The 18302-nt window shown below is 35.0% G+C and overlaps 1 pseudogene; it reads left to right on the top strand.

Moving 5' to 3' along the window:
* The window catches only part of LOC149560025 (protein CTR9 homolog), an 82093-nt pseudogene that overhangs the window by 52602 nt on the left and 11189 nt on the right, over positions 1-18302 (top strand).

Genomic DNA, 18302 nt, shown 5'->3' with positions numbered 1-18302 from the left:
ACATTGTTTCCATTTTCTCTTGTGAAGATGCAATGGCCATTGGATCTGGGTTGCATGCCACCTCGTGGGTCCTTCTTATGAAGGGTTTCTTTTAATCAAATGGTGGTCGTATTTTCATATCATTACTTAGGTCTCTTGCAAAAATATGATGGCCATCAGATTTAGATGCATCTTTAGAGATTCCTCACTTCATCTCAGTCGTCTATGGTTATAAAAGAAGATCTTGGATCTATGGTTGTATTTTATTCATCAGTTGGGGAGATTTTTGCAGCATCCAAGCTGTTCATTTTTAATGAAGATTTCCATCAATGGTCTGCATCTTTTTTGGGAAAATCAAATTTATTCCACGAGGCTCAACTCTATATTTTTAGGGCAAATTAACTTGCGTCTTATCCCAGCCTATGTTTTCTTTGATAAGAATGCAGAATTATTCATTGCAGCCATCATACTTTAAAATGATTGTATCTCTAGTGCTAACCAACATTTCGAGACTTGTTCCATGATGTTAATGAATCTCCATGCCTCTTAATTATTATTCTAATCAGATCTTTTGGGATTTGATTTCTTATAGTTGAATGCATTGATTTTGGTCACTATTGCATCTGGAGTTGTTTCAAGATCAAATTTCCTCCAAATTTGCAGTAACTGCTAGGTGTAGTAGTTGGGTTTAGGTTTAGGGTAGAAAATATCCTACCTATACCTGATCTATAAGGGAAAATCTTGTAATCTCTTTTAGTGGTTGGACCCTCTCTATTTCTCTAGCATTGCTCTAGCTTGTCATTGTAAATCCCCTTTGCCTCTGAACTGTATGACATTATGCCTTATCTCCTTCAGCTATTAATGTATTGTGCAAGAGCTATTTACCTCTCATTGGTGTATTCTGAATATCTATAGTCTTGCATGACTATATCTCTTTTTGGCCTATGAATGATATATAAAAGAATTCTCTTCTTCCTTATGTCATTTTTTTGGGTTTTCTGGTCTACATGCCATTGATTCATTACAACAATTATGGATGTGTATATCTTTTTGTGTTATGATGGCTCAATAGTGCATATATAGGTAGATATTGGTTTGAACATTCTATTTTGGTGCATCACCTCCTTAGAATAGAGTAGGTAGGTTATGTTTTTTGCATCTCCTTCTCCCTTTCCTCTCAAGAGTAGTTAGATGCATCCTAATAGTAAAGGAAGTCTGTCTTTCCTAGAGACTCACCCTCAAAGTTCAAGTCCCATAGCTTGGAGGTTGTTTCCATGTTTCACAAGGTTGTTGTTAAGTAAAAACTTTGGACAAGTGTGCAAACTTTTGTGACAACAGTTTTTGGCATGCCTGGTGGGACAAACAATTTTAGCTACATAAGTTTGTTGGAAGCCAATTCAATCTTCATGCATTGAGAATTTGGGTATTATTCTCAGTGAAATTAGCCTTTTCAAGGCATTCAATCAAACACCATGCTGACTCTAGTGCAAATCTATTAGTTTCAAATAGACCTAGAGTTGGTATGTAAAGATCATTCTTGATCTTTTGGTGATTTTTTATTTTTTCTATGAAATTGTAGTTTTTATGAAACTCTAACCATGGACCCATTTCATAGAAATAGCTACTATTCCCCCCTATATCATGATAATACTTTTCCTCAGCCCTCATTTTTCCAATTCCAATCTCAACCCCAAGCTGGTTATAGCCAGTATGCTCAAAATTATTACTCCCCTCCCACCCCTATTGCACCAATCCCAACATCCCCATATGAGAAGCTTAAAGATATGATGTTGGAGTTCAAAAGGTAGATTGACTCCAAGTTCCAAGAGAGGAGTGAGAGGATGGATGCATGGAATAAGAAAATGGTAGAAAGTCATGAGCAATTATTAGACCTTGAGAGGTATCTTGATGAGATTGCAAGGCAACAAGAGATTCAAAAATAATAGGAGGAGATGGCATACCATGCCTATATCCAACAAAAAGAAGAAGAGAGGGAGAGACAAACACATTTTGAGGAGAATTTTAGAAGGTAATTTGTTGCAGCAAGAGAGGAGGAAATGAGGCTACATTTGACTCATTTTTAGACCAAGGAAGTAGAGATAGCCCCATCTCCAAAATATGTCATTCCAAGCTTTAAGAAGCCCCCTCCATTACAAGAGCCTATTCTTGCAACTTCTCCACTCCATGTGTAACAAAAATAGTTGGGTCATGAGCATTCTACACCTATCACCATTTCATTCTTTAAGGATGGACCAGTTGTATGGACTCCTGATGGCCCAAACATAGAGCTTTGGAAAAGTGAAACAAAGCCCACAAAGCTGCCAAGGGAGGAGTTCCAACCTGCTGAGGATGACAAAGAGATAGTTGTTAAGAAGAAGGAAGAGGTTCCAATCCTCTTATTTGAAGAGTTTCCCTCTTTTTTTGGGGAAGAAAAAGAAGAGAAGGTTACTTCTTTCTTTGAGGAAAAAATTGTGGACTTTTGAGCCTTTACAAGAAGATGAGGATCTATTGTTGGAGAAGGAAGAAGATAATTTGTTGCAGTAGAAATTCCTCCATGATGTGGAGGATGGAAAAGAGAGCCTCAACAATAGCTCTATCCTTGAGGAGGAACATGTTGACATGCATGAGGTTGTCCCTTAGCCTATGCATATTATTGCAGTAGAGAAAAAGAATTCTAATGAGGAGACTTTTTGGGATGATCTAGAGATGTCGTGTTCATCCTTGGACATGAAATAGTTTTCTCCTTCATCAAAAGATCATGATTTGTAATAGACTCACACCATACTAGTAGCTCCAAAGGAATTGGTTCACGAGCATCATAAGCAAGATGTGGAGATGAGTTCTTCACAAAAAGAGGAGGTGCCACTTCCAAACCAGCAGGATGCCAAAGTTGCAAAGCACAACAATGTGGTCAAGGCTAATTGCTTAGAACTATTTCCATTAAGAGGATGCCCCATAAGGCATCTAGCTCTACAAAAAATCAGCAAGTTTCCCTCGGTCATGCTCATTTGAGAGTATGAGAAAGAAGATCACAAAGAGGAGAAAGTATGTTTTTCTCTAGAAAAAATGCCCTAGTGAGGGAAGGATTCATTGCTTTAAACATTGGGAAGGAGGTATTTCATGAAGCAATTTGTTTGTCATGCTTGTTTTTATTTTCAACTGCCTTCATGCATGGAAGAAAAAATCAACTTGTGAGGAAGGGTAGCTATTTCAACAAGCCATTCAATAACTTTGTTTCAATTTTTGCATTGTGAATAAGTTGTACATAATAAAGTAGTTTTTTTTTTTAGTTCTTTCTTGTTTTCAAAGAAGTGCATGAGCACATTTGCTCATTTTCTAGAGTTTTTCTAAGCTTTCCAAAGCTCCTTGAAGCTTTTTGTTCTTTGTTGGTTGCAGATTTTTGGTTGGTCACAAGTGGGATAACACATTAATTCTTGGTAGTGACTCTATCCCCAATAGATTTCTTAAGGCTACTAGCCTATGCTTAGTAGGAAACCATACCCTCTAATTCACCAAGAATGTTGGCCAAATTTTCCCCCCATTCAGCACATCATTAATAACCAATCTAAGAGATCTTAAATGGGCTACATTATTTGATGTGGGTTAACACACTTTTCAGTTGGTTTAACATCTTGTGTTAACACGGTTTCTTCATGTGTTGAGTTGGCTTCATTCCTTCATGTGACAAGCTAGTTCAATTTCTTCATGTGTCAAGTTGGATCATTTTTTCTTTATGTGCTGAGCTAGTTCAATTTATTCATGTGCTGAGTTATGGGGTAATGTGCATTTTCTGTTAGGGTTAACATTTCATGTTAACCATTTTTGCTATTTCGAGAAGTGGATTTTCTTATTTTCGTGAAATCACAAAATTATATATTGTCTCCTCTACCATGTATTGGAAATGTACCAACAAATGAATTAGTGCCAAGTGGTGGGTCAATTCCTTCACTGCATTTTACTCACCATCAGATCAAGGATCATCTATGGTTGTTGCTATGTTGCTACACAAAGTTGTGAGGGATTTATTTCATGTGACATAGCGATGGTTTAACCTTGATTTTTTGGTGGACCCTTCCTATAAGAATAGCCAAACAATCATCAAAACATGTTGGCATCTTCTTGGTTTCTCATTGGTCAAGATGTTGACTCTACAAAGAGCTGGGCCAAATTATGTTTTGTCGTTCAATACAAATAGATCAAGGGTGGTTGCTTTGTCACTTTGGGGAGTTACTTGAACTTTAGTTATAGAGAAAAAGTGATGAATTGACACATGGCATGTGGGTCCTTCCCTTTTATGGGTTGCATTGTGGTGGATCTTTGCCTTTCTAGGTTTCTTTTAGTTAGATGGTGGTCATATTTTTGCATTATTTTCCTTTGCTCTTATGAAGATACAATGGCCATTGGATCTAGGTTGCATGCCATGTGATGGGTCCTTCTTATATAGGTTTTCTTTTAAATGGAAGGTGGTCATATTTATGCATTATTGTTTGGCTCTCTTGCAAAGATATGATGGCCATCAAATTTAGATGCATCTTTGGAATACTTCACTTCATCTCAATCATCTATGGTTATAAAGGAAGACTTTGATCTATGGTTGTGTTTTATTCCTTGGTTAGGGATACTTTTGCAGCATCTAAGCCATTCATTTTTAATGAAGATCTACATCGATAGTTTGCATCTTTTCTGGGAAAATCAAATTTATTCCAAAAGGGTCAACTCTATTTTTTTGTCAAAAATTAACTTGCATATCATCCCATACTACATTTTCTTTAACAACAGTGCAAAATTATTCATTATGGCCATGACCTATTACAAGGATTGTTTCCCCAATGCTAACCAAATTTTTGGGCCTTGTCCCATGGTGCTAATGCACCTTTATGCCTCTTAATTATTGTAGTGATCATATATTTTGGGATTTGATTTATTATAGATAGATACATTGATTTTGGTCACTATTGCATCTTGAGTTGTTCAATGATCAGATTTCCTCTTGATTTGCAATTACTGCTAGGTGTATTGGTTGGGTTTATGTTTAGGGGAAAAAATATCTTAGTTATGTCTGATTTATAAAGGCATATTTTTTAATATTTTTTAGTGGTTGGACCCTCTCTATTTCTTTGGCATTGCTCTAGCTTGTCATTGTAAATCCCCTTTGCCTCTAAACTGTATGACATTCTGCCTTACCTCCTTCAGCCATTGATGTATTGTACAAGAACTATTTGCCTCTCATTGGTGTATTGTGGATATCTGCAATCTTGGATGATTGTATCTCTTTTTGGCCAATGAATGATATATAAGTGAATTCTCTTCTTCCACTAGTAAATTTAGGCCTAATTTGCAACGCAAAAAGGTCTCAATTTTGACACAAGTTGGTCGTTAAAGCCACCAAAGTTGTCATCGAACAAATTTGGTCAATTTTCTACCACATTCATTGTGCATCGAAATTTCGACTACATAAACGTCGATTTACCGACACAAATTTCATCTATTTCTCTATCCAGCTTAAACTATTATTTTCCCAATTTTGACATAAACTTGCCCAATTTTGAGTTGGAATTTTGACGACAAACCCTTAGCTTTTGACGCCGGAGCCATACTTGCGACGTAAATGGTGCCAGTTTGGTGTCTCAATTGCAGCGAAGATTGGTCCATAATAAGATTTGATATCTCTTCATCTGTAATGTATATTAATGCTATCATGTTAGTTGTTATATTAATAAGATTCAATATCTCTTCATCAATATACCTCTGGTTCTCGATGGAGACATGCTCCAATCAATAGAAAATTTCATCATGAAGCAGGAGGTGAGGTTGAAGGATTTTATGGAGGCATTCGGAAGTTAATTACAGAGGAAGAGATTTTAGCCCAGAAGAAGTTGTGGCCAAAAGAATTGCTAGAATGATTGATTGTTACATTAGAATTATCTTCATTTAACATTAAAGCTGCATGCATATTGGAATGGCTGACATCATCGTTAAGTGCATTTGATGATAGCACATTTGTTTAGGATATACATAGAGAATGTCAAGAGTGTTGTTGAAAAATTTTGTATTTGTTTTGGCTTTGACATTGATGACTGTGTTCCAACTATTTTGGGCTAATATTTGCTTCACAAATGGGTGATGTATATGAATCTTGTGCCAATAGAATGACTTTTGTTGAAGTTCACTTGCCCATTGAAGAGTTGATTTTTTTATGATGGCACAACAAAATGTTCTGAACCATAGACTGCTTATCCTAAAAATCTTTCATCATCCTTCGAAACTAATCAATAATAATGCAATATATTGTAGTATTAACTATTTAAATTATTCCTGCAAATGAGGAACTTAATATAATTTGATTGAGAAACCTTACATTTTGTACGTCACCATTTTGTATTATACCTCAAAACAAAAAAATGATGGTGCCATGTGATCAAGACAACAAAAATCTCTATGGAATGTACAAACCTTGGCACTAGACTTCTTCTCCATCTACGAGGCATTCAATGTTGGAGACAGAACCTTGTATCTACTCCACAAATAATGTGCTTACTAAAGTTGTTGTGGTAGAAAGTTCTCATAGGTTAGTTCTAATCAGGTCTGGTGAATAATATGTGAAAACATCAATACAACCAAGGCACTAATTTTTCCTCATTTTCCTCATGTATGAGAGCCTTGAAGAGAAGCTCGGATAAAAAGAAATTAGTCATATGGATTAACTTAATAGTAGCAAAACTGAAGAGAAAAATTGTTGGTGGTGAACTACTTAAGTTGCAAATACAAGAAAAAGATTGGTCGCAATGTATGGGCTATCCTAAGTGGCAGAAATGGTCATAGTACAGTGAAATTCACAATTTCAATATATCTAATTTGTAATTAAAAAGAAATTTCACTGTATGGAAATATGAGGGCTTCTTTTACAAACTTTTTTTCATTTATAAGAATTTTAAGAAACTTTTTTTGTCAAATTTTAAACCAAAAGGATTACATTGAGCTAATGTTTGAAATGTTGGAAATATTCAAGATATAACAGTTTACTGAGAGGGGAGGGGTGAATCAGTAAACATAAAATCTTAAATCAATTCATATTAACCAGTAAAATATTTAATCATCTAATCTGCAGTATGTAAACATTCATAACACATAAGCACAGAGATTTTGGTGACCTAGAAACCTTCCAAAATAGAATGTAAAACTGGGGTGGGGATGAAACCCACAAATCTTCTTTACTACAGTAGGAAGTTAGCCGGTTAAGGCATACAATGATCACTTCTGGTGATCTACCCTGTTAGGAGCATAAAGGATTGTTATATCCACCTTGTTAAAGGATTTGAAACATACTTCATAAGTATGCACTCTGTTAGGAGATTTAGTACAAAGACTGTTAAGTCTACCCTGTTAAAGGATTTATAAAAACTGATTCACCTGTTAGAATGAAATAGTGGATCTGAATACAACTAATTTCTGATAAGATCCGCTATGCTTTGATTGTCCTTGATATGACAGATAAAACATTTCTGCTCCAATGCTGACCTTGCTGAAAACCTTCAAAATTCAGCTTACATGCTTTCGCACACATTCTTCACATACTTCATATACATCACACACATATATATCCTTAGAATGATACAATACATTACATATATATACCATCCAAGTTAAAATTACATGCAATGGTCGGCTGAACAAAAGTAGACAAAATTTAACTGAGTCAGCCAAATAGCAAAACAAACTCGGTAGAACAAACTTCTTTGTTTACCGACTGAGCTCGGTTAACACTGAGTCCTATATTAACCGACCTAACTCGGTTAACACTGCATCCGTCTTTACTCGGTTAATATTGAGTTCTTAATTAACCGACCGAACTTGATTAATGCTGAGTTCTTGGTTAACCGACTGAACTCGGTTAATACTAAGTTCTATGTTAACCGACTGAACTCAGTTAACACTGAGTTCTATGTTAACCGACTGAACTCGGTTAACACTGAGTTCTTCTTTACTCGGTTAATACTGTGAGAAAAGTGTTGTCCCTAATGGCAAATAACTTTATGCCAACAAAACTCTACCAAGAGGAAATTGAACTAAGGCTTAACAAGTACAGGTTCTTTCTTTCCTTGTCTTGTTCTCCTGGAGAAGACTGCAGAGGTTTGTCTTTTAGGTTTGGTGATGATCACCTTGCCTTTCTTTTGTTGAGGCTCCTTTTCCTTGTCTGACTCGGTTTCCTCTTCTTCTTCTTCTTCTTCTCCTTTGCCTTCTGTTATCAGTTGGGTTATCCTTCTCTTTCCTTTTCTAATGGCCTGAGGGATTTTAATTTGGAGCTCAATTCTGGCCTTAGCTTGATCATATGTTCCAAAAATTGGTTGCCTTGGGTCTACTGGTTCATTCACCAGTGCTTCTATGATATCCCTGGCTTCGTCAATTTTTACCTCATAGGGAAGAGGTTTCACCCATGCTACTCGAGGTCTGGCTGCCTGAATGTATACCTTGTCGCAATCTACCATGAAGCATATGTCTTCTTTGTATTCTTCAACCAGTTTGGGTGGAATTCGGAACCTATGATTCATCTTTTCCTTAAATTCTTCAAAATAGTTATCTAGAATAATATCAAAATTTTCACCTAGTTCTGTAATGAACTCGTTTATCTGATAAAGAATTGGTATATCTTTTCTCCATACCAGTGATCCCTTTGATGGAAAAGATTTCTGAATATAGAAGAATAAAAAAATCAAAAGCGAACCGAATTTGCAGGGATTGTTCTTGGAGGTTCTAATGTTTTCCATATTCTTATTGAATTGGGATAAAAGTAATTCTGATAAATCAAATTCTAAATTCTTCTTCACTATTTTGTACGCCAGATCCACAGCTTCACAGGGTACACTGTTTGGACGGCTTGAACTATAGATTTTGTGAGCAATGACGTGAATGCCAAATTTCAATTCGATGTCAGCTACAGTATTTAGCTTAAGTCCCCTACCATCCCATTCTGCTTGGGTCAGTTTTTGCAATTCCTCCCAACCTAGGGTTTTGGTAGCCTTGGCTTTGCTCAGCATGGGGAGTCCAGTAATTTTGTTAATCATATTCTTTGTGATGAGCACTGGTTGTTCTAACCACAATTAGCCATTGTGAACTCGACTGAGTACATACCTAACCCATTTAATTTGAAATTTCCTTGGCAAGTGCGAAATGTGGGTTAACCCTTTTGTTTCAAGATGCTTATGTTCGGGTTTTAGGTTTCCATCTATGCTCATTTCACCTAGGGCATTATCAATTTCTAGGTTTCCAAGTTCTTGAATAGAGCATTTAAAATGAGATCTTATATCATTGACAAGAAGTACCTTTGAAGGAATTTGAGATTGGGCACCATTGGGGTCTAGTGATTCTGCAACAGCTGGTGCTAATTTGAAGTTCGGTGCCTTCCATTCCTCTCCTCTAATCAGCATTTCTGAGCCTTTCTTAGTCTTAGAGCTTCCACTTCCGGATGCCATTATTACTTGGTAGGTGTAAAAAAAATTCTGAATTGATTCTTTTGTTCTTTTGAAAAATTCGCTCGGAAATGTCTTAAGCTCGCTCTGAATTTGCAAAAAAAAAAAAAATATCTTAGCTCTTTGTTCGCAGTAAAAATTTAGATCAAATTTTGCCCCTTTTGATAACAAATTTGCCATAAATGTTTTGGTACGATGGCAGAAGAAATGACAGGTTGTCATCCACTAGCTCGGTAGATATTATCAACTCGGTGATCGAAAGAAAATATTGAAGTACCGACCTTACTCGGTTAGGTCACGAACCGACCTTGCTCGGTTGACACAACATGGTCAATGAAACTTAGTTGTGATCGACCGAACTCGGCAAAGTCTCTTACCGACTCAACTCGGTAACTGCTACTCGGTTAATGAAGCTTTGTTACATCCAACCAAACTTGGTAAAGTATTGAACCGTCCTGGAGTCAGAGTGTATCTACAATACTGATTTGATCCATCTTATTCTTTTGGAGCTGCATAGGATAAATCTTGGAAGATGCAGTTCCAATGTTGTTTTTTTTTTATGAATACTAATTGGAAATGGTAGAGTCACCCACCTCTTGAGTGACACTCCTTTCTGACTTATCTTGTTCGGTAGATTTTGGAATCCATTGCTGCTTCATTTGCTTTCGAATGTTATCTGCTTTGATTTTCTTTTCATCTTCAATTCTTTTGATATTCATGCAATTTTTGGCTATATGACCAAGTTCTGTACATGTATAGCACCTTACAGTTGTGTCTTTTTTTCTTAGGTGATATCTGGCACAATTTATGCCAGTATGTCCATACTCTCCACAATAGTGACATCTGCACCAGGTGTTGTAGTCCCATCCAAATATGGCTTTGACAAGTTGTTGACCTGGATTGAATGATTTGGATTTGCACTGGAATGCCTTGTGACCATGCTTTTTGCATTTGTAACAATTGCCTTCAAATTTTGGTTTTTCTTTACACTCATTTGCCTTGTGACCATGCTGATTGCAGTTGAAGCACTTACCATTGAATTTTGCTTTCCCATTGCTCCAGCATTTGTTTGATGTATGACCTATCTTTCCACAATGATTACAAGTGGATCTTTTATTCCTTTGTTCACCTTGCTTGGAGGATTCACCAGTTTCCTTGTATCCAAGACCAGCTTTGCTTGTTTGTCTTTGAAGATTCTGCTCATTCAATTGATTTACGTCTACCTGAGATTTCATCATCCTTTCATTGACTTGCCTTTTAGAGATTAGGTCATTTTTCAAGCTTTAATTGATTTTTCTTTCTGATCTCAAGTCATTCTGTAGACTTTCATTGATTTTCTTTTCAATGTTCAAATCATTCCTTATTCTTTCATTTTGTGCTCTGAGAATCCTGGTTTCTTCATTTGCATTGGTGAGTTGGTCTATGAGATCTTCATACTGATGAGTTTGATTGTGAATTTCATGACTTCTATCTTCCAGTTCTTCTTGTGCTTTGTTTCTTTGATCCAAAGCTTCACATAGCCTGATTGACTGTATTTCTTGTTCTCTCTTAAGCTTTCTTACCTCTTCTTGCAGAGATCCATTCTTTTCTAGAAGTTCTTTGATTGCTTAGTCAGCTTCTTCTGAATTGCTTGATGGTAACAGGTCTTCAATCTTCACTTCAACATACTGATGATCATTCATTTGTTTTGCAAGATCCTTTCTTCTTTTTAGGGATTGAGAGAGATGTTCCTTTGCTTCTTTAAGTTGAACCATGGCCATTTCAAAATCTAACTTTTCATTTTCTATAACTTTCTCCAATCTGAATATCTCCATTGACTTTGATCTTTGCTCAAGCTGTCAAGCTGTTTCCTGAGAACCAAGTTAGCTCTGATACCAATTGTTGGAAATATTCAAGATATAACAGTTTACTGAGAGGGGAGGGGTGAATCAGTAAACATAAAATCTTAAATCAATTCATATTAACCAGTAAAATATTTAATCATCTAATCTGCAGTATGTAAACATTCATAACACATAAGCACAGAGATTTTGGTGACACAGAAACCTTCCAAAATAGAAAGTAAAACTGGGGTGGGGATGAAACCCACAAATCTTCTTTACTGCAGTAGGAAGTTAGCCGGTTAAGGCATACAATGATCACTTCTGGTGATCTGCCCTGTTAGGAGCATAAAGGATTGTTATATCCACCTTGTTAAAGGATTTGAAACATACTTCATAAGTATGCACTCTGTTAGGAGATTTAGTACAAAGACTGTTAAGTCTACCCTGTTAAAGGATTTATAAAAACTGATTCACCTGTTAGAATGAAACAGTGGATCTGAATACAACTGATTGCTGATAAGATCCGCTATGCTTTGATTTTCCTTGATATGACAGATAAAACATTTCTGCTCCAATGCTGACCTTGCTGAAAACCTTCAAAATTCAGCTTACATGCTTTCGCACACATTCTTCACATACTTCATATACATCACACACATATATATCCTTAGAATGATACAATACATTACATATATATACCATCCAAGTTAAAATTACATGCAATGGTCGGCTGAACAAAAGTAGACAAAATTTAACTGAGTCGGCCAAATAGCAAAACAAACTCGGTAGAACAAACTTCTTTGTTTACCGACTGAGCTCGGTTAACACTGAGTCCTATATTAACCGACCTAACTCGGTTAACACTGCATCTGTCTTTACTCGGTTAATATTGAGTTCTTAATTAACCGACCGAACTTGATTAATGTTGAGTTCTTGGTTAACCAACTGAACTCAGTTAATACTAAGTTCTATGTTAACCGACTGAACTCGGTTAACACTGAGTTCTATGTTAACCGACTGAACTCGGTTAACACTGAGTTCTTCTTTACTCGGTTAATACTGTGAGAAAAGTGTTGTCACTAATGGAAAATAACTTTATGCCAACAAAACTCTACCAAGAGGAAATTGAACTAAGGCATCCAAATCTTAACACACTATATTATAATAATTTCATAGTTAAGAGTTGTGCTTGTAGACAACATCCAAATCTTATCTGGTGGGTGCCTCTCATATTAAATTTTAAAATTATTTTTTTCTAGTTCAACATGGAATGACCTTTCATGTTGGTTATTCTACTAACCCTAACTCATCTCATCTAGGTCATATCAGATCTTGATAAAGGCTAGTTTGCAACAATTTAACTTCTAATAGCTAGTTTGTAAAAGTAGTTAAAATAACTTGTTAGTAATACAATTATCTTCATAAAGAGGTCTAATTTGTATTCCCAGTACAACACTCACCCAAATATGCTTTCAAAAGGTATTTAAACAACAATAAGATCTTGAAAAAATTAGATATGAAAGTGGAAATGATAATCAAGTCATGCACCTCTTCTTCATCTCGTTTGCGCTTGTTTTCCTTAACCTTTTTGTGAAGATTTGCAATGTACTTATCAAATATCTCCTGACAGAAGCTTTCATCACTAATTGCCCTAAATATTCATATCCAATATATTTATAGCTACTACTAGTGTAAGGTACATGATAACTACCTTTAATTACTCACAATAAGATTAATTCCTGATAGTGGCTCTTTTACTTGTATGCTTCTGCATCTTTGAGAAAAGCTATGCAATCCTCCCATTCTGAGGAAGCAACAATTTCCTAAAATGGAAAAACAATATATAACTAATTTATCGTTACATAGATAGAAATTTTTTTATGATAAGAATAGAAATTCATTCATATTCAGGATTTTTAATGTACAAAACTTTGTGAAATTTTACTCTAGGTGTAAAAGTAGTAGAGGAAAAAGAGACTGCATTAGAAGGATTTTTTCCAAAATGAATAATGTAAACCTTCAGAGAATAAAGCAAAACCGTGAAATCATCTGCCAACCTTTCCCTCCTTTTTGCTACTTTCTCTTCCTTTTCCTTTACTTGTTCAATCACTTCTTCAAACACAAGCTGCAAGCAATACACAGGATGTCAGTAAGACCTAACAAAATCATATATCCCAAAACAACTTGCATCACTTTCAACATTTGCAATTATTTTAGTTTAACCTAATAAAAATCCATTATCCACTAATGAGAATAGACTAATGCATTTGTGATAGCGATTCACTTCTAACAACTACTTACCAGTGCAAATGAGTCAAAACATAATATAGCTGATGCAATGATCAAATCAGTTAGGAACCAGAGTCATATGGAACATAAGGATAAGATCCTTGTTTGTATAAATAGTAGTTACTAGAAACATAACAATATGTGACAACATTGTTCAAAGGCAAATACCAAATACTTTTATTGTGAAGTCTTCTGTAGCTAAGACAAAAAATCTAGAAATGTAACCAGAATAAACCTTAAGATTTGTTTCAAATGCAGCAGCCAAATCATATAGTTCCCCAATGGAGGCTTTGAACTTGTCAAGAGTCCATGCTGATGTTACTGCAAGCTGCAATCATTACATCAAAAAGATTACAATATATTTTACATCCAATGGAAAATCTTAAAGCACAAAAGGCACACCTTTCCTAACTCCATAGCGTCTTTTATGTTTGATTTGTCCTCCTAGTACTGCCAAAGATACATATTCAAAAAATAGTTACATCAAAGGAATCAAACATACATTGCCTTGAGTAATAATGATTGCAAGCCTGATTGTGAAAGTGCAGTTAAATCCTGCAATCAAATCATTAAAATATATGCAACTTTCTTACCTATTTTTTCATCCCTTCTGCAACATCTTCAAAAAAATCCTTGGGTGGTGAACTAGATGTATTTGAAGGAGGCTCTTTGCTTTATGATCCTCCAATTCTTTTCTTTATCAAAGAACTAGAGCATCATAAAGCAAAGAGCCTGCTTGAAATGAAGTGTGTCTTTGCTATAAGCAGTCCAGTTGCTTTATGATCCTCCAGTAATCTTCAAAATTCATCCCGATTTTTACGTTCTTTTTGGCACAGTTCTTCTTGCATTTAAAAATATTCAAGTCATTCCAATATACAAAAATAAGACAGATGAAAACTATGGAAGCACACTACTCTCTCATTCTAGACAACCTTTTGAATCATTTGTACTTCTTCCTCCTCCAAATCAGATATAACACGTCAAAATTTTAGGATGTTCTCAGGTCATTAGGTATGATAGCTTTTGGAAAGATAAGATGCCCGTAACTGAAGCCATTATCCACATAATGACAGCAAACTATTCATCAATCAAGATAAAAACCAAACAGCTTTCCAAACACAGGCATTTCACAGCTATGCCATCTCCAGCACGCCTTCCAAATTTGAGTACAGCAATATGGGTTCTAAGATTACATGAAAAGAAGGTCCAAAGAGAAAGTTAGATAAATTCGCAGGTTAACATGTGTATTCAACACAAGATCACAATTTCCTACGAGCATGACTTTAAGATAGAAAAAAAAGAATGTGAATTTGAGATTTGTTGGGATACCTCGCAAAGTCATTACAATTTCAGAGATTCCTGACTTTAGAATTCATAAAAGAAATGGAATAATGTTTTAAGGAAGATCAATTGGGATTATAAAACCCAAGCATGAAATTGAGGAATAGGACAAAGAACGAAATGTCATTAGTTTATCAATCTAATTTCATGTTCATGTTTTCTGCTCACCATAACCTTCCTACCCATCTCAAATATTATAATGTGAGAAAATTCTGAAAACTCACCTTGGTTGAGTTACTTGTCCACCCTTTTGATTCCCTCCATTGTTGAAAGAACTAAAATATATCAAAAAATTAAGTGTTAGTGAAACTACTTGAACAAATGAAAGGGAAAAGTTAACAAATTTTGTACAATCTAAGGGATTTATTGTGAATTAAGTAGACTTCAAGATCATTTGATTTCTAACATATGATAATAGATCACACTATTGAAACATTGATATAACAAGCATACAATATATTGAAAAATAACAACAAAAAGCATTACATATTGTAAAAACAATAATATGTACCAGAGATGCAAGGGGTGAGAATGCCATCTCCTATAATCATACGAGTTCCCACAAGGGCTAGTGCTAACAAAAATCTCTTGGAAAAGTTACTTTTTTCAAGAGCTTCCTTTATCCTAATGGCTCTATTGTGCTGTCTACCTGCAACTTCAAGTGTATATGAGGAGATTTTCATGTCTTCTTCCTAGTGATTGGGTATCATGCTGACATTTGCATGGCAGCAAATCAAAGAATAAAGAGAAAATGTTCCACCTGCAAAATAAACCATCCCTTTAAACTTAGAACACATGTTTTCACATCAAAAAGATCAAACTTTGACCTAAAAACAAAGTGAAACTAGAGCTGTTATAATCTTACCATCTCCATTATCATTGGCCCACAATACAATGAAGATGTATTTGATGAGGGGCAAAAGAGTGAGAGAATATATGATCAAAGACAAAGCTCCAAGAACATCATTAGGATGTTTGATTCCATCAGGAAAAGTACTTGCATACACATAAATTGGTGATGTTCCTATGTCCCCATAAACCAAACTAATACTCTGAAATGCCAATTGCACAACTGCAACCATGCTCAACATCTGAGAAACAAGATTTGTCATAAAGAGATGTTAGAATAGTTACTAAAATGGTCATAAATTATGTTGTTATAGTAAAAGAATACTTTAACTTAAGAGAAAAAAACTATACAATATTAAAACATGATATCGTGCTTTAAAAACTAACAAGGTACCTGTAATGAAGAACTTCATTTCAACTTGCTAATTGGTTGTCACTATTAACTATAAGCTTATCTTTAAAGTTTGAGCTTCACTTGGTTTCGAGAATAGTTAAATATTCTCTACTTAACAGGGCCAACCACGTGAAGGATTATGTGTGGTAGTATGTTGGAGAAATAACTCCTATTTTAGGGATTTTGACAAAACGACATAGCGAGAAATATTGAATTCAAAAGGATGAGAATGTGAAGGAACAAGAGGTGTAGGTGAAGGTTCAAATCACATGAAAAGTCATTTTTACACACTATGAATTTTGTTGTACATTATGTTGTATTTTAAGAGTGCTCCCCCAAGGTAGATGTGTTAGGCTTGGTACTTTGTCTCTTTACTTCACTGATATATGTGTTTGAATTAGTCTACACACAAATGATTAACATGTTACCAAAGCTAATATGCCTTTTGTGAGGTTGCAAAGAGCTAAGGAATGGAAGAGAAAGATTGGAAGCAGGGTGATATCAAGAAAAATATCTTAATGAGTTTCCATAGGAGAAAAAGTAGGGATTCCCTAAAAAGGATAATCTATTGGTTCGATATAGACACATAATCCATGTGATCAAAGCTTCAGTAGCAATGAAAAATACTAAAAAAGAAGAATGGATTTTAGATGTGGTGGAAATGCTCAGCTTTAAATTCTTTAGGTTTCTCAGACTACATTATTATCTGAAGATAGAGATTAGATTTTTTGATGCTTCACACTTAAATTTGATGTATAGTGTATATGCACTTCATTTTTGATATGCAACAAAGCACAAAATGGAATTGATGACAGTATAAAATAAAAATCACTAATGACAACATTATATACTGTTATCATAGTTAACAGAATACTATAGAATATTGGATTTGATATCTTCAATTATGGATTTCATTAGGATTTACATGCAGATTAAGTGCAGATTTTATGCACACATGACCCAAAAGAAAACAGGGGATAGGAAACTCAAGATAGCAAGAAATTATTGTAAAAGAAAGGGAAAGTCAACAAGTATAGTGGTCAAGGTGTTGCCTATTTTTATGACTCAAAATCTAACATGGTACATCATATCGCAAGATTTGGTTGTCACAACTTTGAGTAGGAATTTCTTAGTTGAATTAGAGTTTGAGTTCAGCGAATATAAAATTTGAGAAAAGAACCCATAGGAGACATAGGCTCTAAAATTTGTCACTAAATATGAATAAAGGGCTTCATTTTGTCAATATATCTTATGTAGGATTTATGCCCAGATTGAGATTGAGATTTATAAGCAATTGTGTCAGCATATGACTTACATACCTTTCAACAATAGATAGATTAAATTGAGCTAGTTGAAATTGTTGATACTGAAGTTGAACCCTAAATTTTCTCATTAATGTACTAGTAGTTAATACTATTGCATACCTTTTTGGATTTTTTGGTGCACTTTCTTTTGTCAGACGTTTCCCTTTCTCCTTTGCATTGAAAATGAACTCATTCCAGTCCCTCATGAAAACAAATGGAGGATGCTCATACTTTGGGTTGTGGACAAGGCTCTTTCTATATATCTCCCTCACAACCTTAAGATGTCAGGCAGCTTTTTGTAACAATTTCTTATGATCAAAAATATTACTACCAAACTCATGCTCTATATCTTTGATGAGCTCATCTTTTAATTTTTGAGATTGGTAGTTCCACCTTTTAAGAAAAAACACAAAATTGTTAGATATAGCTAGTATACGAAAAGACTCAAATGAAAGGAAAAATATTGCACCAATTAATGATATGAAAAAAAATAGTGGGATAAAATTAGTTCAGTTATGATGTATAGCAACCTAGTATGTATGGTGGGCTCGAATCTTCACAACGTGAGGTCATAAAGCCTCCTATAAAATGTATCGTTTCCTGTAAAAAATGTCATGGGATAATTAATAGTAAAAACCATTAAAACGAATCATATGAAAGAAGACTCCCACTTTTGGTTCTCTGTAGAAAAATTAGTTAGTATCTTCTACTCAAAGCATGAAATTTCAATGTACCAAATTACTAAACTAGAGAATCACTGGTATAGACAAAAGGTCATTGATAATTCAGATGATCCTACCAAACCCCTAATAAAAAGGAATTCTATAATAACTAAACAACTTGCACAATACAATAC

Source organism: Cupressus sempervirens, chromosome 4, assembly GCF_028749045.1.
Source record: "Cupressus sempervirens isolate cs-2001-9-10 chromosome 4, ASM2874904v1, whole genome shotgun sequence".
NCBI lineage: Eukaryota > Viridiplantae > Streptophyta > Pinopsida > Cupressales > Cupressaceae > Cupressus > Cupressus sempervirens.
Note: the sequence above shows the minus strand (reverse complement) of the source record. Positions and strands in the feature narration are given on the sequence as shown.